The following is a 22,652-nucleotide window of genomic DNA, read 5'->3' on the forward strand; positions in this document are numbered from 1 at the left end:
AGGAAGCCAGGACATTTTTGAGCTAAGTAGGAAATATGGAGCATCTACCAAACAAATTATTTCCAGCATTCTACTTTCTTATATAAAATACTGACCACCTGGAAATCTTAAAGTTAGTTTAGATGGAAAAGACATCTTACCTTTTTTTTTTAATTGAGAGATTAATCTCAGGAAGACAAAATCACACGAGTTGTCAAAAATAGTACTTAATGTGATTAACAGAGTAAGTTCTTGAAACCAATGAAAGTTGTAGCTTTTTGCTGCCTATAATTCAGAGTGAGAGAGTTTATTTAAAAATATAAATATAAGAGAGTAGCACAACCATAAGGAGTCTCAATTCTTTCAAAAGTGAGGAAATTTTAATTGATAGATTGTTTATTTTAATCAAGGGTATAAAAAAATCAGTACAAAGTGTAGAAAATTACTCTGGTGAGACACAAAATCTCTATCGACTGGAAAGCTCACAGAAAGGGGGAAGAATACATTTGACGACCTCTTGTTATAAGAAGACTAGATATTGCAAGATAATTTATCATTTTAATGGAGAAAATGAAATTTTAATTTTACATTATTATGATTTGTTACATTAAGTATCCATATACTTTTTTAAGTGAACAAAGTTGTCGAAGTTGAACAAATTTGCTAAAATTTTAGCCCAATCTATTAGGTCTTTTCAGACTCTTTGTCATTATTATAAACGAAGGCAAAAATGTTCCCCATCTGCCAAGCTTCTATGACCTTTTACAGCCACTCAAATTTTAATTTCACTCTCTTCTTTCACATTTGTAACAAGACGTTTCTCTTCAAAGAAAACTGCTTTCTTTTTTCCATGAAAAATACATTCTTTACTCTTTTTCATAACATAATATGTACAAGAGAAGAATTATTTAATATAAAAATATCACGTGTGTGTGTGTGTGTGTGTGTGTGTGTGTGTGTGTGCTGGGTTGGGATGGGTGGGTGAGTATTAGTCTGTGTAATGCTTATAACCAATGTTGTGGTATTCTCTCTTACTTAAAACTTACATAGGTATCTAAAATTTATTCATCATTTAATGTTACCAATAACAATGCCCATTTACACATTTATCTAAAGATCTTAGAAATTATATCTCAGTTGACTTATTATGTAACCTAATTATTCTTGAGAGTAAAAAAATTTTCAGATTTATAATTCAAATTTCATTGATAGAAAATTTACATTTTTCTTGATTGTAAACATCATATGGAAACAATATAACTTATTTAGTCAGTAAATAAGTGTAAGGGGTTTAAGAAACAGATTATTTAGTCTTGCCATAAGAAAATAAGAGTAAATTTCATTTTAAAAACTATAAAATATATTCCTGCATTGTACAACATGGATAAAGTCAGGATTTCCTCAGGGATTCATTTTGTTCATGTAAACCTGGATTGTTACATAAAACCACTTTTGAGCTGACAGTTTTCTGTGAGAGTATTTTTTCTCCCCTTCAATATCTAGCATACTTTAAGTATTAAATATGTTAGTTTTTAATATTTTTTCTAGGAATGTTTGTGTACACACATATATATATATATATATATATATGTTATTAGCTTTTGTAAAAACAGTACTTTTTATTAAAGAGACTTTATATTTTAATGCTACAACCAACCAAGATGCTGCCCAATTGTAGCAGTAAGGACTATAGACCTTACAGTTTAGATTAAGTCTGTAATTGACTGAAGTCTGCTTATAGGAAAAAGAAACTGGGAGCACATTTTTGGCTGAAAGGTGGGTGGCTGGACTCCTCCCTCTACTTAGTAGTTTGGATTACAAATGATCTTTTATATCCTTATAAGGAACATGTGTTTAAGGAGCTATAACTCATGGTTAATTGATCAATCGTCCATGATTTCCTTCTAAGAACTCTCTCTTTAGTCAGTGATTTCTTATGATATAGTAAGACTGTGCCCAGAGCTTTCATGTAACATAGGAGAACCCTGGGCATATCTGTCAGGAGAGAAAAAGAAAACAGGTAAAGAAAGCCAGCAAGCCCCATATGCATATATGGGTTCCTCAGTCCATTTTTGAAACTGGCTGATGCAACTACCACCTGGGTCCTGATCATATTTCCTCCCAAGATCACTTTTCATTTTCTTTGTTTCTACAACATAGAGGGATTCTCAAAGCATGATTCCAAGATTATTTTACTAAAAATTCGAAACCACTGAAGGGTAGTAGAATATTTCACCCTAAAATATGACTGTAGGATGTTTAGGACGTGCCACTCCAAAATATGCCCCTTTGGTATATTGATTACTGGGAGCTGTAGACACTTGGAAAACAGCAAATGCATGGACAGGCTTTCTCTGAACTCCTTAATCTGCCTGAAGACACATCCTCTAAAAGGAGCCAATTGTCACGATTCCCTCCCCGGGAGTTTCATCAACCAGAGAAGGTTGACTCATCACCAGAGAGGAGACGAGAAATGGCACCACCCCAGACACGTGTTGTCACAAACTATCACACCCATCCACTCTTCTAAGGGCCCATTCATCGTCCTAGAAATCATTTCCTCTCCCAAAAGAGGCCTACATCTCTCCTCCACTTTCCCTATGAAGATGGTATTTAAGCCTGAATTCTAAGTTACCTGGGGAGTCACTTGTTTTTCTCTGGGCATCTCCCATGCCCACATGTGGTATACATGTTAATAACATTCTGGTTTTCTTTTTTTTTCCTCTTGTTAATCTGCTTTCATTACAGGGGTCTCAGCTAAGAACTCAGAAAGGTAGATGAGAAATTTTTTTTTCCCTCTACACTATAAATAATTCTCTTGATGTAACATGACAGCACGAGATCACAGCACAGTGACTGGGATCCTTTACACCATGTTTATTTGTTAGGATCTGTCTTATCATAGGAACTGATATCTTTTTGAGCAACAACTATGTGTGAGATACTGTTCTAATTACTTGACAACGTGTAAATTCACTTAACACTCATACTACCCTAAAGAAGTAAGTACTATAATTATACACTTTTCATAAAGGAGGAAAGAAGTGAAACAATTTCCCCAAGTTTACACATATCGTGAATGGTAAGGCAACAATCCTAACCCAGGAAATCAAACTCCAAAATACATGCTGTTATACACTGTACAATAATGTCTTACAGTCCTTACAGGGTCACACGGAGTATTGTGAGAATAATAAGAACTCAAGAAATAGGTCTTGAATAATAATTCCTGAGGTCAACTAGGCTGTTAATTAATTATATATTACTTTTAAAATGTGATAATTATTATGCATACTACTGGGCACTGTTTTTCAGACTGTTGAAGATGTCTTTATTTACAAAAATAAAAATGATCTAATAATTGTATTAAGAAAGAAATAATTTTATTTTAATACTATATCCATCTAATAAGGTAGGAGTAGATGAGTAGGACAACTCACAAAATTTTCTAAAATGCCACATTTAATTTTAAAACAACTTTAGCAATTTACCAGGGATTCTAGAACTCCTCTTAGAATTCTGTTATTGAGCCGTTCTTACATTTTGGTAAAGTCACTTAACCTTATTTTGGTTCCCACTTCTGAAAAATGAAGATAAATAATTCTTACGTAAGTTCAGGAGGCAACTCACAGAGAAATAAATAAAAGATTCCATACATTCTTAGAATTCTGGAGCTATGCTTGACCTCAAGAGCCCATCCATCCTCGTGGGAATCAAGTTTCCTGTAGCTACATGTTTTTTCAGTGTTTTTCTGTGCAGCTTCCAACAGTACCTTAAAAATTGCTATAAAAATTAGACAAAAGGAAAATCTGGACCCTAAACCATTTACATATCCTTTTTTTTTTTAACATCTTTATTGGGGTATAATTGCTTTACAATGGTGTGTTAGTTTCTGCTTTATAACAAAGTGAATCAGTTATACATATACATATGTTCCCATATCTCTTCCCTCTTGCGTCTCCCTCCCTCCAGGCGGTCACAAAGCACCAAGCCGATATCCCTGTGCCATGCGGCTGCTTCCCACTAGCTATCTACCTTACGTTTGTTAGTGTATATATGTCCATGACTCTCTCTCACCCTGTCACAGCTCACCCTTCCCCCTCCCCATATCCTCAAGTCTGTTCTCCAGTAGGTCTGTGTCTTTATTCCTGTCTTACCCCTAGGTTCTTCATGACATTTTTTTTTCTTACATATCCTTTTTTACACACCAGTTCTGATTCAACATTTATCCAAGACTTACAATGACTTATTCTTACATTCTATAATCCAACATTTAATCTTTAGTTTTGGTCTTAATATCTCAGTACCTTTTTATTAGCCTCTCTTTTGGAGCAACTTTTCTCCCCATCATGAGACATTCCCTGTCAGCTCTTTATCAAGATGTAGTATATTCAAGTCTCCCTTCTACATGCTCAAAAAAAAATAAAGCCAATGGGTCCGTATGTAGATAGAATTAAAGATATTTCAGGGAGCAATTCTTGTCAATCAATCTATTTTCATTAAATAGAATTTTAACTCTTTGCTTAATTATAAGCAGAGAAGTGATGTTACTACCATCAGTGAATGATTTTATTAAACTTGGTACTTTTTACAAGAGTACCTTGGAAACTGGGTGTTTTTAATAAGTCATGATACATTTTAATAAGTTTTGCCCAGTTCCTGGCTTGTCAGGAATCCACATGGTCCAGAGTGCTTGACTATCTAACAGAGGCTGATTCCAAGGACTATATCCTCAGGACTGACAGAGCCAAGACATTCCCAGGTAAGTACAGTGGGATCTTCACCTGCCAAGGGCACACCGGTGGTAGGAATCTATCTATCTTCCAACTTGAGTCACAGGATGGCTAAATTTCCTTAATATTTATTAGAGTCAGGTCAAGAAATCCTGGGTATCTAACTACCTAGTCTTTATTTTTCAAACCTGAAATTGACCATCATCAGTTCATTGTCTCAACTCCAACGTAACCCTTTTTGTCTGCCTTGTGAAAATGGATGTGGGCCCTTAAATATGTTTCCCTTTTCAACTGGTACTGAAGTTTTCTCAGTAGAGAATGCTAGATATACCCTGCGTCAAGAAAGGGTTTGCGGGCTTCCCTGGTGGTGCAGTGGTTGGGAGTCCGCCTGCTGATGCAGGGGATGTGGGTTCGTGCCCCGGTCTGGGAGGATCCCAAATGCCGCGGAGCGGCTGGGCCTGTGGTCCATGGCCGCTGGACCTGCGTGTCCGGAGCCTGTGCTCCGCAGCGGGAGAGGCCCGCATACTGCCAAAAAAAAAAAAAATAAATAAAAAATAAAAAAAAAATAAGGTTTGCTTGCTTGATAGACTCCTGCAATTCATGTGGCTTCCCCAGGGTGCAGCTCGGGCAATGTGAGTGGCTCATCCAGCATTAGGCTCCTGAAGTGTTAGTTGCTTCCCCAGCATCAGGTGCCTGCAGTAGATTATGGTTAGCCTCACCCATGTGCCAGCAACTTCCCCACCCTCCCCTGGACAGTTTTGCATCACAGCATCTCCAACTTTCCCAAGCCCTAAATGGTGAATTTCCAGCAAGTTCCAGCAGCATCCACCATGGCCAATTTTCTACCAAATGTGAGTCATGGTGGTGTCCTTTCCAACAAGGTCTGCATCTCAGTCCGGGGTGGGGTTGGGCATTGGTGTTCAGGTCAGTGCTGGGGCCAGCCACTGCTCCTTTTTTCTAATATTCCTACACTCTTTAGAGTTCTCTTGATTTATTAACCTATCCTTCATTATTCCATCCTCTTGTTATAGATAATACTTTTTATATTAAATTTTCCCTGTTTAAATTACTGCATGGTTTCGCTCTCCTTATTGGACCAGTACTGATACATTGACCAAAGGACATCCCAGAATCAAATTTATGAAATTGTGTGATAGCACAATAGAAATTGGAAATTGTGCTAGTTATCATAAGTAAATGGCACAGCCTTTCCAAATCTTTAAATTACATGCATTGCAGATCTAAATGTGAAAGTTAAAATAACAATTTTTGGAAGAAAATATCAGGGGACATATTTTTGGCCTTAGGAAAGACAAAGATCTCTTACACAGAGCCATTACCAAAACCATTAATCATAAAATTTTGAAATGAAAAATTGTATTAAGTTCAAACAAGAATTTCCATTCATCAAGAGACACCATTAAATGATCAAAAACCCAAGCTGACATAAAAAACAACTCCTACAAATCACTACAAAAGGCTGATAACACCAGAGAAAAATGAGCAAAAGACTTGACATTTTACCAAAAAGATAGATATCCAAATGGCCAATAATCATAGGAAAATGTGTTCAACTTCATTAGTCATTAAGAGAGTATCAATTACATCCAGAACGTGATGGGTTATCGCTACCTTGTCTAGAACAGCTAAAAATGTTTTTTTAATAAATAAAAAGTACAGATAACACTAAGTACCAGCAAGGGGGTAGAGTACCTGGAATGCTCACAAACTGTTAGTGAGAGTGCAAACTGGTATCACAACTTTTCCAGACTGTCAATATTTATTTAAATAAATATATGCATAGTGTATCAACCAGCATGTATGTCTACCAAAAATATGTAAAACTATGTTCATGATACCGCTCTACATAATAGCCCAAGACTTTAAATAACCCTGCTGTTCATCAATAATCCAATGGAAAAATAAGCTGTAGTATATTTAAGCAATCAAATACTATACTGAATGAGAAATACCAAACTCTTCTACACACAAGAAGCCAGACAAAAAGCAAAAACTTAGAAATTAGACTTAGTGGATGAAAGTCAGCCTTTATGGAAGAAAGTATCTGGAAGTGAACAAGGGGGTTTTGGGAGATGCTGGTCATCTTCTGGTTCTTCCTCTGGGTGCTGGAATGACAAGTATGCTGACATTTTGAAATTCACCAAAGTATGAACTGATGATTTTTTTCAATTTTCTGGATGTTTGTTACAATACCAGAAAATGTTAAAAAATAATCATAAAAATAAGATGCTTAGGGCTTCCGTGGTGGCGCAGTGGTTGAGAGTCCGCCTGCCGATGCAGGGGACACGGGTTCGTGCCGCGGTCCGGGAAGATCCCACATGCCGCGGAGCGGCCGGAGCCTGTGCTCCGCAACGGGAGAGGTCACAACAGTGAGAGGCCCGCGTACCGCAAAAAAAAAAAAAAAAAAAAAGATGCTTCTTCTACAAAATGAAAAAGACCCTTGCACATGTATTATATGATATGCCTGTCCAGTTCTCTATAGCACTGAAACTCCAGGCAGTCATATTACTCGCTGAATTATTATTAATCCCCAATTATCTTTATTGATGTTACTTTCTAAGGAGTCTTTTAATTGACACTAGTCACTTCTTCTTTACTCTCTTCTTTGGGCTTATAAACTAGCCATTTAGTTACCTGCTTATAGTCGGAAGCTTTCCGTTTCTCACAGATTTATACGATAAATAACAAAGTTATATTACTTAGAAAAAAATTTATAACTCCCATCAAATCACCCAGAAAGAGGTCATATGTAACATTTTGCTATGTAATAACAACAGATCTTGCTTTAAACATTCACTACTCAAGTCAAGGTTTAAAGACAAAGAAGTAAGGGTATGAATTAAGGCACAAGTAACAATAAGAGCTGACATATTTGGCTTGTAAGAATCCTTTCATTTTGCACTACTCAATTTGTTTAATTAGAATCTTGAGGCCAACAGAGGGTTTAAGATCTAGGGTGTTGCTTCCACGATGAAGTGCATTTTATGATGGAGATGGTGTGGTATTCAGTTGGTGGTTTAATGTGTTGTGATGGTTGCTGTGCTTGCAGCCTAAAGAATGACTCACTGCTACTGTATTTATTATTTATGGATTACATAGTGGGCCAGCAGAGAGAGGGAAGAAAAGAACTTGCAAACTAAAATCAATACAAATAATAGCCTCTCACAAGAGAAATCCCAGGAGCTTAAGTAACTCTCTCTTCTCTTTCCTCTGGCCATCATTTTCTCTCTCTTTTTTTCCTTTCTCTTTTTGCTCTAAAAATTAGTATCTATGGAGGAGCATTTCACTATGTTGTTCTATTAAAATTTTTTTGTAAATAATCATTAACTTTTTTCTTTTTTGCCCTGTATTTTTCCAAGTGATCCTTTCAAGTTAAAATGGAAACAGGCAGAATACCCTTTGATTAATTCTATACTCCACTGTAATTTGTAGAAAATAAATATTGGATGGTATACACCTTTTAAGACCAGAAAGGCAGTCAACTTAATAAATCATCAAATATGCTAAGATGTACGTGTTACTCTTTCTAATAACCTTATGAGATATTTTTCTCTCTTCCTACTAATTCTGTCAGAAGTGTACATAAAGAGATAAATCTAGAGACGATATCCATATCATATATATGTGTATATAGAGAGATATACTATTTTGTTCAGCGTCTCCACATAAAATTATAAGGGATTTTATTTTCCTGAATAGAACTATATTGACTATGGTTTCGCATCGATGTAAATAGTACCTCAGTAGTAAATATAGTCCTCCCTCAGTATCTTCAGGGTGCTGGTTCCAGGACCCCCCCCTCCCACCACACGGATACCAAAATTCGAAGATGCTCATGTCTCTCATATAACATGATACTATTTCCGTATAACCTATATACATCCTCCTCTACACTTTAAATCATCTTTATTGCATATGATATGTAATACAATATGATTTCTATGTGAATAGTGGCCTGTTCATGGTAAATTCAAGTTTTGTATTTTGGAACTTTCTGGATTAAAATATATATATATATATATATATATATATATATATATATATATATATATATATTCAGTCTGCAGTTGGTTGAATTTGTGGATGTGGAACGTGAGGATACAGAGAGCCAATTGTTTATTATTAATAGAGCATTACAAAAGAAAATGAAATAAAATGAGCAAAACCAAAATACGTTATCTTGAGTCAGTGCAAATGAAGTGTTTAAAAAAGCAGGTTTTTAGGGGCTTCCTGGTGGCGCAGTGGTTGAGAGTCCACCTGCCGATGCAGGGGACACGGGTTCGTGCCCCGGTTCGGGAAGATCCCACATGCCGCGGAGCAGCTGCACCCGTGAGCCATGGCCGCTGAGCCTGCGCGTCCGGAACCTGTGCTCCGCAACGGGAGAGGCCACAGCAGTGAAAGGCCCGCGTACCGCAAAATAAATAAATAAATAAAGCAGATTTTTAAACATTTTTATTTCTGTTCACTAAGGTTGAGTAATAATTTAAGTAGGTAAATAGAAACAGAGTTTATGATTCTATTTACTTACTTCTTAAGGGAAACAAGTGCTGCTAAAAATAAAACCCTCTGAGTTATAAACTTAGTTTGTTGGTAGAATTCTCCATAATAACCTACACGAATAATTATTAAGATAATTTCCTTTGATACATAAAAAAGTCAGTATTGTGCAGAATTATATTTTCTTATATCCATTCATAGCAAGTACTTTGGCTTGTATGTTTATAGAGGTAACTTGTTTACTTAATCACGTTCATAACTGGATTATCTTCATTGTCTTTTTTTTAGTTCAAAAATGGAAATCTGATTTCATATAACCACAAAGGCTGATGATTGATGGAGGCAAGGTATAAGAGTCTTGTGGACCATAGAACATTGATTTTGATTCTGAGCAAGCTATGAAGCCATTAGATAAATCTCACTGATGAAAAAATGATAAGATTTCAGTTTTTAAAATTTTACTTTAGCTGTTCATTTGACAATGGACCAAAGAGGCTAAGAGAGGAGCTGGGAAAACAGTGAGAAGTGATGGAACAAATTGGTAGCAATAGAGATAGTAAAAGGAGCTGTGTTCTTATATATTTTTGAAGGATTTACTGCCCCCAACAGAATTTCCTGGTGGCTTGAACATTTAGTGTGGGAAAAGAGTTGATTTAAGGAAGATTGAGATGGTTGACCTGAACATTAGCAAGATGGAGTTGCTCTTCATTCTGATAGGAAAGCAAGTTTTGGGGAAAAACATTAGGTTTAAGATGCCCATTAGATGCCTATTGGACAACCAAATAGCAATGTCAGTCTAACAGTTAAATGTAAGAATCCAGAGTACAGGGAAGATAGCTGGGCTAGAGGTATAGATTCCCAAAGACACATTAAGCATTATACTATGTTATTGAATGTTTGGTTAACAAGATGATACGCTTTTGAAAATTTTACTTAACATCTTGGTTTCTTCCAAAAAGCTAAGTATATGCATATTCGAAAAGAATGAAATAAGATTTACCATCAGTATCATCCAAATAGTCCCATAGTTTACACACCTTTTAAAAAGTTAACAGTCCTTTAAAATATGTGATGTCTATGGACTTGCTTCACATTTTGAAGAGGCTGTGAAAACTATCAAGTTTGGAAATCTGTTAATCATATTTTTTATTTTAATAGCACCTTAAGTTTGCATGAGAAATAAACGCCTTTTACCCCAAATAACTAAAATTTAGCTTTTTTTCCACGGGCTTATCATCAAAAGTATTTATACTTTTTCTTATTAACATAGTTAATTATATATAGATATCATCATACGACATTGGTAATGCAGTCAATTCTTATTATTCATGGTAGTTGTGTTCTATACTTAGGGGATGTACTGGGTGGGTTCCTGTGAAACTCTGGTCACATTTCATCAGCTGATCAATACATAAATGTGTTTTATATGTGTTTCTGTTCAAAAACACTTTATTTAATACATAGTGTTGATTCATTAACATTGAACTGTTGGCCAACAGCCTTATAACTCAAAACTGAAGGAAACTTATCTAAGACATGTACTCATGTATTTTCTCTGTAAGGCACGTCGCAGCCTTCTTGCACTCAGGAACACTAGCATTTCAGCACCACATTTGAAGGGCATTTTAAAAAGCAAAATTACTAACAAAAAGCTCAAAAAATTACTAACAAAAAGCAAAATTACTAACAAAAAGCTCAAAAAGCTTTCATAGATAAACCATGAAAAGGACATGTATGTAGTATGAGAGCTGAAACAAGAAGGCAGAGCATGGTGTTGTTTGACCTCAGCTGAGAGCAAGTATGTAGAACGATTCAAATTTTTAGCCACATTGTGCATGTCCTTGAGTGTCTACAAATGAGCTGCAAGTATTGATTTTGAGGTTACAGATACATTTTAATGAGTAGAAAAATTCTCAAATACGGAATCTGTGAATAATGAGGATCGATGGTTCATATAGGCATATATCCTTATATTCACGTCTAAATATCTATCTGTTCATCCATCTATCTATCTATTCTTTCCTATAGACAATAAACTGTCAAATACTCAGTAAGAGAATGGGAAAACAACTAAACAAGTAAAAATACAAAACAAAATACAAGGCCAGTGTTATAATATCATAGCTATATCTTCTCGAGGAAAGTTAGAATGAGAGATGTTGGATAGTAGGAGAGGAAAATAATGTTGGTGTATAATTACTTAGACCTGATGTGGCTTTTCAAACCAATATTTTCGGTGGTTTTATATTATTTTTTTTGTAAATATCATGTCTGTTGCATCTGTTAATTGCATAATTTTTATTTCACTCTAAAAATGGGTTCCAACTATCATATATGCTATGTTAGAACATGCTATATTAGTTTATTTTATATTGATCCCAGTTACCAATATTATCAAAATCTTCTTCACTCTCATATTGAACTTTAGCATTCCTATACTATCTTAAACTATTAATTTTTTTTAAACATCTCTATTGGAGTATAATTGCTTTATAATGGTGTGTTAGTTTCTGCTTTACAACAAAATGAATCAGTTATATATATACATTTGTTCCCATATCTCTTCCCTATTGCATCTCCCTCCCTCCCACCCTCCCTATCCCACCCCTCCAGGCGGTCACAAAGCACAGAGCTGATCTCCCTGTGCTGTGCGGCTGCTTCCCACTAGCTATCTACCTTACGTCTAGTAGTGTATATATGTCCATGCCACTCTCTAGCTTGGTCACAGCTTACCCTTCTCCCTCCCCATATCCTCAAGTCCATTCTCTAGTAGGTCTGTGTCTTTATTCCTGTCTTACCCCTAGGTTCTTCATGACATTTTTTTTTTTCTTAAATTCCATATATATGTGATAGCATACGGTATTTGTCTTTCTCTTTCTGACTTACTTCACTCTAGGTGAAGACTCTAGGTCTATCCACCTCATTACAAATAGCTCAATTTCGTTTCTTTTTATGGCTGAGTAACATTCCATTGTATATATGTGCCACATCTTCTTTATCCATTCATCCGATGATGGACACTTAGGTTGTTTCCATCTCCGGGCTATTGTAAATAGAGCTGCAATGAACATTTTGGTACATGACTCTGTTTGAATTATGGTTTTCTCAGGGTATATGCCCAGTAGTGGGATGGCTGGGTCATATGGTAGTTCTATTTGTAGTTTTTTAAGGAACCTCCATACTGTTCTCCACAGTGGCTCTACCAATTTACATTCCCACCAACAGTGCAAGAGGGTTCCCCTTTCTCCACACCCTCTCCAGCATTTATTGTTTCTAGATTTTTTGATGATGGCCATTCTGACTGGTGTGAGGTGATATCTCATTGTAGTTTTGATTTGCATTTCTCTAATGATTAGTGATGTTGAGCATTCTTTCATATGTTTGTTGGCAGTCTGTATATCTTCTTTGGAGAAATGTCTATTTAGGTCTCCTGCCCATTTTTGGGTTGGGTTGTTTGTTTTTTTGTTATTAAGCTGCATGAGCTGCTTATAAATTTCGGAGATTAATCCTTTGTCAGTTGCTTCTTTTGCAAATATTTTCTACCATTCTGAGGGTTGTCTTTTGGTCTTGTTTATGGTTTCCTTTGCTGTGCAAAAGCTTTGAAGTTTCATTAGGTCCCATTTGTTTATTTTTGTTTTTATTTCCATTTCTCTAGGAAGCGGGTCAAAAAGGATCTTGCTGTGATTTATGTCATAGAGTATCCTGCCCATGTTTTCCTCTAAGAGTTTGATAGTTTCTGGCCTTACGTTTAGGACTTTAATCCATTTTGAGCTTATTTTTGTGTATGGTGTTAGGGAGTGACCTAATCTCATACTTTTACATGTACCTGTCGAGTTTTCCCAGCACCACTTATTGAAGAGGCTGTCCTTTCTCCACTGTACATTCCTGCCTCCTTTATCAAAGATAAGGTGACCATATGTGCATGGGTTTATCTCTGGGCTTTCTATTCTGTTCCATTGATCTATATTTCTGTTTTTGTGCCAGTACCAGACTGTCTTGATTACTGTAGCTTTGTAGTATAGTCTGAAGTCAGGGAGACTGATTCCTCCAGCTCTATTTTTCGTTCTCAAGGTTGCTTTGGCTATTCGGGGTCTTTTGTGTTTCCATACAAATTGTGAAATTTTTTGTTCTAGTTCTGTGAAAAATGCTAGGGGTAGTTTGACAGGGATTGCATTGAATCTGTAGATTGCTTTGGGTAGTAGAGTCATTTTCACAATGTTGATTCTTCCAATCCAAGACCATGGTATATCTCTCCATCTGTTTGTATCATCTTTAATTTCTTTCATCAGTGTCTTATAATTTTCTGCATACAGGTTTTTTGTCTCCTTAGGTAGGTTTATTCCTAGATATTTTATTCTTTTTGTTGCAATGGTAAATGGGAGTGTTTTCTTGATTTCACTTTCAGATCTTTCATCATTAGTGTATAGGATTGCCAGAGCTTTCTGTGCATTAATTTTGTATCCTGCTACTTTACCAAATTCATTGATTAGCTCTAGTAGTTCTCTGGTGGTATCTTTAGGATTCTCTATGTAGAGTATCATGTCATCTGCAAACAGGGACAGCTTTACTTCTTCTCTGATTCGGATTCTTTTATTTCCTTTTCTTCTCTGATTGCTATGGCTAAAACTTCCAAAACTATGTTGAAGAAGAGTGGTGAGAGTGGGCAACCTTGTCTTGTTCCTGATCTTAGTGGAAATGCTTTCAGTTTTTCACCATTGAGGACAATGTTGGCTGTGGGTTTGTCATATATGGCCTTTATTATGTTGAGGAAAGTTCCCTCTATGCCTACTTTCTGCAGGGTTTTTATCATAAATGGGTGTTGACCTTTGTCGAAAGCTTTCTCTGCATCTATTGAGATCATATGGTTTTCTCCTTCAAGTTGTTAATATGGTGTATCACGTTGATTGATTTGCATATATTGAAGAATCCTTGTATTCTTGGAATAAACCCCACTTGATCATGGTGTATGATCCATTTAATGTGCTGTTGGATTCTGTTTGCTAGTATTTTGTGGAGGATTTTTCCATCTATGTTCATCAGTGATATTGGCCTGTAGTTTCCTTTCTTTGTGACATCCTTGTCTGGTTTTGATATCAGGATGATGGTGGCCTCGTAGAATGAGTTTGAGAGTGTTCCTCCCTCTGCTATATTTTGGGAGAATTTGAGAAGGATAGGTGTTAGCTCTTCTCTAAATGTTTGATAGAATTCGCCTGTGAAGCCATCTGGTCCTGGGCTTTTGTTTCTTGGAAGATTTTTAATCACAGTTTCAATTTCAGTGCTTGTGATTGGTCTGTTCATATTTTGTATTTCTTCCTGATTCAGTCTTGGCAGATGGTGCATTTCTAAGAATTTGTCCATTTCTTCCAGGTTGTCCATTTTATTTGCATAGAGTTGCTTGTAGTAATCTCTCATGATTTTTTGTATTTCTGCAGTGTCAGTTGTTACGTCTCCTTTTTCATTTCTAATTCTACTGATTTGAGTCTTCTCCCTTTTTTTCTTGATGAGTCTGGCTAATGGTTTATCAATTTTGTTTATCTTCTCAAAGAACCAGCTTTTAGTTTTATTGATCTTTGCTATTGTTTCCTTCATTTCTTTTTATTTCTGATCTGATTTCTATGATTTCTTTTCTTCTGCTAATGTTGGGATTTTCTTGTTCTTCTTTCTCTAATTGCTTTAGGTGCAAGGCTAGGTTGTTTAGTCGAGATGTTTCCTGTTTCGTAAGGTAGGATTGTATTGCTATAAACTTCCCTCTTAGAACTGCTTTTGCTGCATCCCATAGATTTTGGGTCATCATGTCTCCATTGTCATTTGTTTCTAGGTATTTTTTGATTTCCTCTTTGAATACTTCAGTGATTACTTCGTTATTAAGTAGTATATTGTTTAGCCTCCATGTGTTTGTATTTTTTACAGATCTTTTCCTGTAATTGATATCTAGTCTCATAGCGTTGTGGTTGGAAAAGTTACTTGATACAATTTCAATTGTCTTAAATTTACCAAGGCTTGATTTGTGACCCAAGATATGATCTATCCTGGGGAATGTTCCATGAGCACTTGAGAAAAATGTGTATTCTGTTGTTTTTGGATGGAATGTCCTATAAATATCAATGAAGTCCATCTTGTTTAATGTATCATTTAAAGCTTGTGTTTCCTTATTTATTTTCATTTTGGATGATCTGTCCATTGGTGAAAGTGGGGTGTTAAAGTCCACTACTATGAATGTGTTACTGTCGATTTCCCCTTTTATGGCTGTTAGTATATGCCTTATGTATTGAGGTGCTCCTATGTTGGGTGCACAAATATTTACAATTGTTATATCTTCTTCTTGGATCAATCCCTTGATCATTATGTAGTGTCCTTCTTTGTCTCTTCTAATAGTCTTTATTTTAAAGTCTATTTTGTCTGATATGAGAATTGCTACTCCAGCTTTCTTTTGGTTTCCATTTGCATGAAATATCTTTTTCCATCCCCTTACTTTCAGTCTGTATGTGTCTCTCGGTCTGAAGTGGGTCTCTTGTAGACATCAAATATATGGGTCTTGTTTTTGTATCCATTCAGCCAATCTGTGTCTTTGGTGGGAGCATTTAGTCCATTTACATTTAAGGTAATTATCGATATGTATGTTCCTATTCCCATTTTCTTAATTGTTTTGGGTTCATTATTGTAGGTCTTTTCCCTCTCTTTGTTTCTTGCCTAGAGAAGTTCCTTTAGCAGTTGTTGTAGAGCTGGTTTGGTGGTGCTGAACTCTCTCAGCTTTTGCTTGTCTGTAAAGGTTTTAATTTCTCCATCAAATCTGAATGAGATCCTTGCTGGGTAGAGTAATCTTGGTTGCAGGTTTTTCTCCTTCATCACTTTAAATATGTCCTGCCAGTCCCTTCTGGCTTGCAGAGTTTCTGATGAAAGATCAGCTGTTAACCTTATGGGGATTCCCTTGTGTGTTATTTGTTGTTTTTCCCTTGCTGCTTTTAATATGTTTTTTTTTTGTATTTAATTTTTGACAGTTTGATTAATATGTGTCTTGGTGTATTTCTCCTTGGATTTATCCTGTATGGGACTCTCTGTGCTTCCTGGACTTTATTAACTATTTCCTTTCCCATATTAGGGAAGTTTTCAACTATAATCTCTTCAAATATTTTCTCAGTCCCTTTCTTTTTCTCTTCTTCTTCTGGAACCCCTATAATTCGAATGTTGGTGCATTTAATACTGTCCCAGAGGTCTCTGAGACTGTCCTCAGTTCTTTTCATTCTTTATTCTGCTCTGCAGTAGTTATTTTCACTATTTTATCTTCCAGGTCACTTATCCGTTCTTCTGCCTCAGTTATTCTGCTATTGATCCCATTTAGAGTATTTTTAATTTCATTTATTGTGTTGTTCATCATTGTTTGTTTCATCTTTAGTTCTTCTAGGTCCTTGTTAAAGGTTTCTTGCATTTTGTCTATTCTATTTCCAAGATTTTGGATCATCTTTTCTATCATTATTCTGAATTCTTTTTCAGGTAGACTGCCTATTTCCTCTTCATTCGTTAGGTCTGATGGGTTTCTATCTTGCTCCTTCATCTGCTGTGTGATTTTCTGTCTTCTCATTTTGCTTATCTTACTGTGTTTGGGGTCTCCTTTTTGCAGGCTGCAGGTTTGTAGTTCCCGTTGATTTTGGTGTCTGTCCCCAGTGGCTAAGGTTGGTTCAGTGGGTTGTGTAGGCTTCCTGGTGGAGGGGACTAGTGCCTGTGTTCTGGTGGATGAGGCTGGATCTTGTCTTTCTGGTGGGTAGGTCCATGTCCGGTGGTGTGTTTTGGGGTGTCTGTGGACTTATTATGATTTTAGGCAGCCTCTCTGCTAATGGGTGGAGTTGTGTTCCTGTCTTGCTAGTTGTTTGGCATAGGATGTCCAGCACTGTAGCTTGCTGTTTGTTGAGTGAAGCTGGGTGCTGGTGTTGAGATGGAGATCTCTGGGAGATTTTTGACGTTTGATATTATGTGGAGCTGGGAGGTCTCTTGTGGACCAGTGTCCTGAAGTTGGCTCTCCCACCTCAGAGGCACAGCCCTGATGCCTGGTTGGAGCACCAAGAGCCTTTCATCCACACGGCTCAGAATAAAAGGGAGAAAAAGTAGAAAGAAAGAATTAGTAGAAGTAGAAAGAAAGAAAGAAAGGAGGGAGGGAGGGAGGGAGGAAGGAAGGAAGGAGGGAAGGAAGGAAAAAAGAAAGAAAGAAGATAAAGTAAAATAAAATAAGATAAAATACAATAAAATTATTAAAATAAAAAATTAATTATTAAGAGAAAAAACCCCCAAAAAACGGATGGATAGAACTGTGAGACAAATGGTGGAAGCCAAGCTATACAGACAAAATCTCACACAGAAGCATACACATACACACTCACAAAAAAAGGAAAAGGGGGAAAAATCATAAACCTTGCTCTCAAAGTCCGCCTCCTCAATTTGGGATGATTCGTTGTCTATTTAGGTATTTCACAGATGCAGGTACATCAAGTTGATTGTGGAGCTTTAATCCGCTGCTCCTGAGGCTGCTGGGAGAGATTTCCCTTTCTCTTCTTTGTTCTCACAGCTCCCGGGGGCTCAGCTTTGGATTTGGCCCTGCCTCTGCGTGTAGGTCGCTGGAGGGCGTCTGTTCTTTGCTCAAACAGGATAGGGTTAAAGGAGCCGCTGACTCGGGGGCTCTGGCTCACTCAGGCCGGGGGGGGGGGGGAGGGGGGAGGGGGGGAGGGAGGGAGGGAGGGGGGAGGGGGGAGGGAGGGGGGAGGGGAGGGAGGGGGAGGGGGGAGGGGAGGGAGGGGGGAGGGGGGAGGGGAGGGAGGGGGGAGGGGAGGGAGGGGGGAGGGGGGAGGGGGGAGGGAGGGGGAGGGAGGGGAGGGGGGAGGGGGAGGGAGGGGGGAGGGAGGGGGAGGGAGGGGAGGGGGGAGGGGGGAGGGAGGGGAGGGGGGGAGGGAGGGGAGGGGGGAGGGAGGGGAGGGTGGGGCGGGCCTGCGGCGGCAGAGGCACCGTGACGTTGCACGAGCCTGAGGCGCGCCGTGCGTTCTCCCGCGGAAGTTGTCCCTGGATCCTGGGACCCTGGCAGTGGCGGGGTGCACAGGCTCCCCGGAAGCGGGTGTGGAGAGTGACCTGTGCTCGCACACAGGCTTCTTGGGGGCGGCAGCAGCAGCCTTAGCGTCTCGTGCCCGTCTCTGGGGTCTGCGCTTTTAGCCGCGGCTCGCGCCCGTCTCTGGAGCTCCTTTAAGCAGCGCTCTTAATCACCTCTCCTCGCGCACCAGGAAACAAAGAGGGAAGAAGAAGTCTCTTGCCTCTTCGGCAGCTCCAGACTTTTTCCCGGACTCCCTCCCGGCCAGCCGTGGCGCACTAACCCCTGCAGGCTGTGTTCCCGCCGCCAACCCCAGTCCTCTCCCTGCGCTCCGACCGAAGCCCGAGCCTCAGCTCCCAGCCCCGCCCGCCCCAGCGGCTGAGCAGACAAGCCTCTCGGGCTGGTGAGTGCCGGTCGGCACCGATCCTCTGCGCGGGAATCTCCCCGCTTTGCCCTCCGCACCCCTGTTGCTGCGCTCTCCTCTGCAGCTCCGAAGCTTCCCCCTCTGCCACCCGCAGTCTCCGCCCGCGAAGGGGCTCCTAGTGTGTGGACACCTTTCCTCCTTCACGGCTCTTTCCCACTGGTGCAGGTACCGTCCCTATTATTTTGTCTCTGTTTTTTCTGTTTTCCTTTGTCCTACCCAGGTACGTGGGGGTTTCTTGCCTTTTGGGAGGTCTGAGGTCTTCTGCCAGTGTTCAGTAGGTGTTTTGTAGGAGTTGTTCCACGTGTAGATGTATTTCTGGATCTGTGGGGAGGAAGGTGATCTCCGTGTCTTACTCTTCCGCCATCTTCCCGGAAGCCCTCAACAATCATTGTTTATCTGTATGCCAGCAAGAATAAGATCAACGTGGAATTTCTAGAATTTTATAGAATAAATGTGGGCATCTGAACAAGGAGGCATAATTCTTGACAATTTGTCTTATGTTTATAATGAAACCTGAGTGAGCAATATGATAATCTGTAAACATTTCAAATTAAGCAATATTTGGTTATTAATGCAATACATAATCAATGTGCAATGGTGATTTTTAAATTGTTTCATAATTTAAAAAATTTCCATGTAAGCCTTTCATGCCAATTACTTTACTTACCTTTGTTCAAAATATGGCGATTAATTATGTCTAAATTGTAATCATACCAGTATGTTTGTAATAGACCAATTTATAAATAGACTTTAAGGATTGTTACCTTAATAGAAACAGCACTGTGTCCTTTTTCATTTTTTTCATCGGATATTTTCTAAAGCTATCTTTGCCACCTAAATTTTTCTTTCCTTCTTTGGTCTAAATTTATATTCCTTGACAAGAGTTTGACAAGAGTCATATAAGCCTTACATTTGCATGCCACTGTACCTAAAACCTAACAATTCAGACCAGTTGAGATGGGGAGGAAGGGAGATTGACAGTTAACCTAATTAAACACTCTGAATCACAGAGTTTGTAGAATAATTTCATTTCATTTCTTTTAATGACTTTTGGAAATTTAAAGTATCTACTAGATATCACACTTAAATGAGTAGTTAATTATCATATGAAGACATCCAACTAACAATGCTCTTCTACTTAGGTTAGAGTTATGCTGCTTGTATATCACTTGGGTATAGTGCTTGAAATCTTTTAATTAAGTATCTCTATGCAAATTTCCTAATGTTAGTAATTAATCATTTCAAATCAATACACATTTCATACCAAACAATATTTGGTTCTTACACTTTTGGTTCAAGATTTCTTCAGCCAATACTTATATCATTACCAAAAATTCAAAGGGAGGATCAATTATTAAGGATTTTCTAAAGTTTATTTTTTACTGATATTATTTTTCTAATTTTATACATATATATATATAAACAAATTCTATACTCCCTGTTTTCAAAATGACATCACTTTCTTACTTGTCCTTCAATGATCATTTGACTTCTAAATTCTTTCTTCATGGCAAATTGTTTTGTCTTGATACCTATTGCCCCATTGGGCAGCTTGTGCCACATCAAAAAAAAAAAAGATGTCCTATGAAATGTGTTTCAGAAAAAGTATAGACTGAAGAAATATTACAGCTAAAGAATTTGTGTAAGCCTCACTGCAAGAGCAAATGTTGTGGGTTAACTCAGAAGGACGTGGAAATTACTGGGGAATGTGGAGATAAAATTACTTTGTATTGTTTTCTTCCAGTTATTAACCACTAAATTTTCTGGGAAGAAAATGTGGATTTTGTTAATATATATAATTTGATCCATACTTCTGATGTTTATCATCATTGATAAATAACACAACTAAAACGTTAATCAATGACTTTACCTTTCTTTAAATTTTAGACACACACCATTTGAAAAAAAGAAACTAATTACAGAAACTCTGTTCTTGATTATATAAACCACAAGTGTTTTATTAAAACAATATCTGGATTAAGACATAAATCTTAACTCTTAATGTTTTTACCAATGGAAATCATGTATGTTTTTACTGAGTCCAAATCAATAGCACAAATAAATTAATGATGAAGTAGCAAAGACCATATGGTAAATTCAATTAAATTAATTAAGAATTAAATTAATTAAGAATTTAATTAGAAACAAACATGTGCCTTGCCGTCTATTAAATATTGAAGGGCATACAAAAGAAGCACAGAGCACAGAACATGTTCTTCAGATACATAAAACATCATTTTAAAAATACATGAGATACACACCTGAAATTTAAAGACTAAGATAACCTAGAACTTTGGAGTTGGAGAGGCCTGGGTATAAAACTTAGAACAGCAACTTCTAATTCTGTGATTTTGGGCACTTTGCTTGAAATCTCTAATCCTCAGAGCCTCAACTGTACAATGGGAATAAAAACATACATACCAAGGGGTAACTTCAAGGATAAAATGAGATATTAATATAAAACACTTTGCACAATATCTGGCATGTTGTAGATATTTTTTAGACATTTTTAAAAGGTTAAAAATTAAAATATGACAGTTCATATCAGTCTACGTGGTAATTAGATACAACTGCATAATATCCTACCGTATAGAGAGGCAATGGTATGGTTGTTAATAAGGAAGATTACAACTATATACAGGATGATGCTATATGAGTGATATAAAAATTAGACATAATTTTTCAGACTAGGTAAGATTATAAATGATTTTTACTTTGTTTTATTTTGCCTTTATACTCCTCTATATTTTCTGAGTTTTTTATAACAATCATGTATTACCAATCAAGAAATTGAACAATGAATGAAATATATTTTATTCGTAAGGGTTTTCTAGAGAAACAGAACTAATACGAATATATATATACATACATATATGTATATATATATATAAAGAGCAATCAAGTATGGAAAATTTATAATAAAAAAATGCTATCTCCTCCACTATTCTGTACTTACAAGAAATATAGTGTATGTAGGGTATAACTTGAATTAATAGGATACAATAAGTATATACTAAGAGTTTAATAAACACTTGTTTAATTAAATAAAATTCACTCAGTTATGAGCTTTGGGCATATGAACTCACTCTGAAACTATGGATATAACAAAGAATTTGCAAAATCCTTCTACACAGACTAGAAGTATTACAACACACATCCACAGCTCATTAGTAAAGATTTTTTAAGTAAATGAATAAATGAACCATAACCAACTTGGAGGGTTGTAGTGAGGATTAATAGCATCTGGCCCAGTACTTGACAGATGGTAAACGCTGTCTGAATGTTGTACCCTTCCTTCTCACTAATCCCAGCTCCACCTTTCCCTCTCAATTGAAAGTCAAGAAATGAAAGAACTTTTGGAAGACTGTGTGGGAAAAGTTTGATTCAGCAGGCTTGAACATTCTCAAGACAGGCCTGTCTTCAGAACATGAATTGCTTAGGGTGGAAAAGAACTGTGAGCCCTTGGAATATTCTGCCTGATTGTTACCTAGTCCAACCTCGTACTGCTTGCCTCATGACAGGCCAGTAAATCAAGAGATGAGGTGTTGGGGCAAAGGAATAGCAACTTTATTCAGAAAGCCAGCAGGCCGAGAAGTGGCAGACTAATGTCCTAAAGAACCATCTTAGTTCAGAACAGAATTTAGGTTTCTTTAATGCCAGGAGGAGAAGGGAAGTGGCAGTCAATCATCTTCTTGTAGCATTTTCTCAGGAGACAAGAGGTCTGAGAGGTACTTGCAGGTGTTCTGGGGGTCCGAGTCACAAGTCCCCAAGTCACCCTTATCTGCTGGTGCCATCTCGTCCTGGAAAACAGCTAAGATGTTATCATGGGCCGCATTCCTAGGACTTATGGTGTGGTCAATGACTATCATGCTGTGGGGACAATGTGAAGTACTTTAGTGCATTCTGTGAAATAAAGCTTAATCGGATCAGT

This window comes from Pseudorca crassidens, chromosome 21 (genome assembly GCF_039906515.1).
Source record: "Pseudorca crassidens isolate mPseCra1 chromosome 21, mPseCra1.hap1, whole genome shotgun sequence".
Lineage (NCBI taxonomy): Eukaryota > Metazoa > Chordata > Mammalia > Artiodactyla > Delphinidae > Pseudorca > Pseudorca crassidens.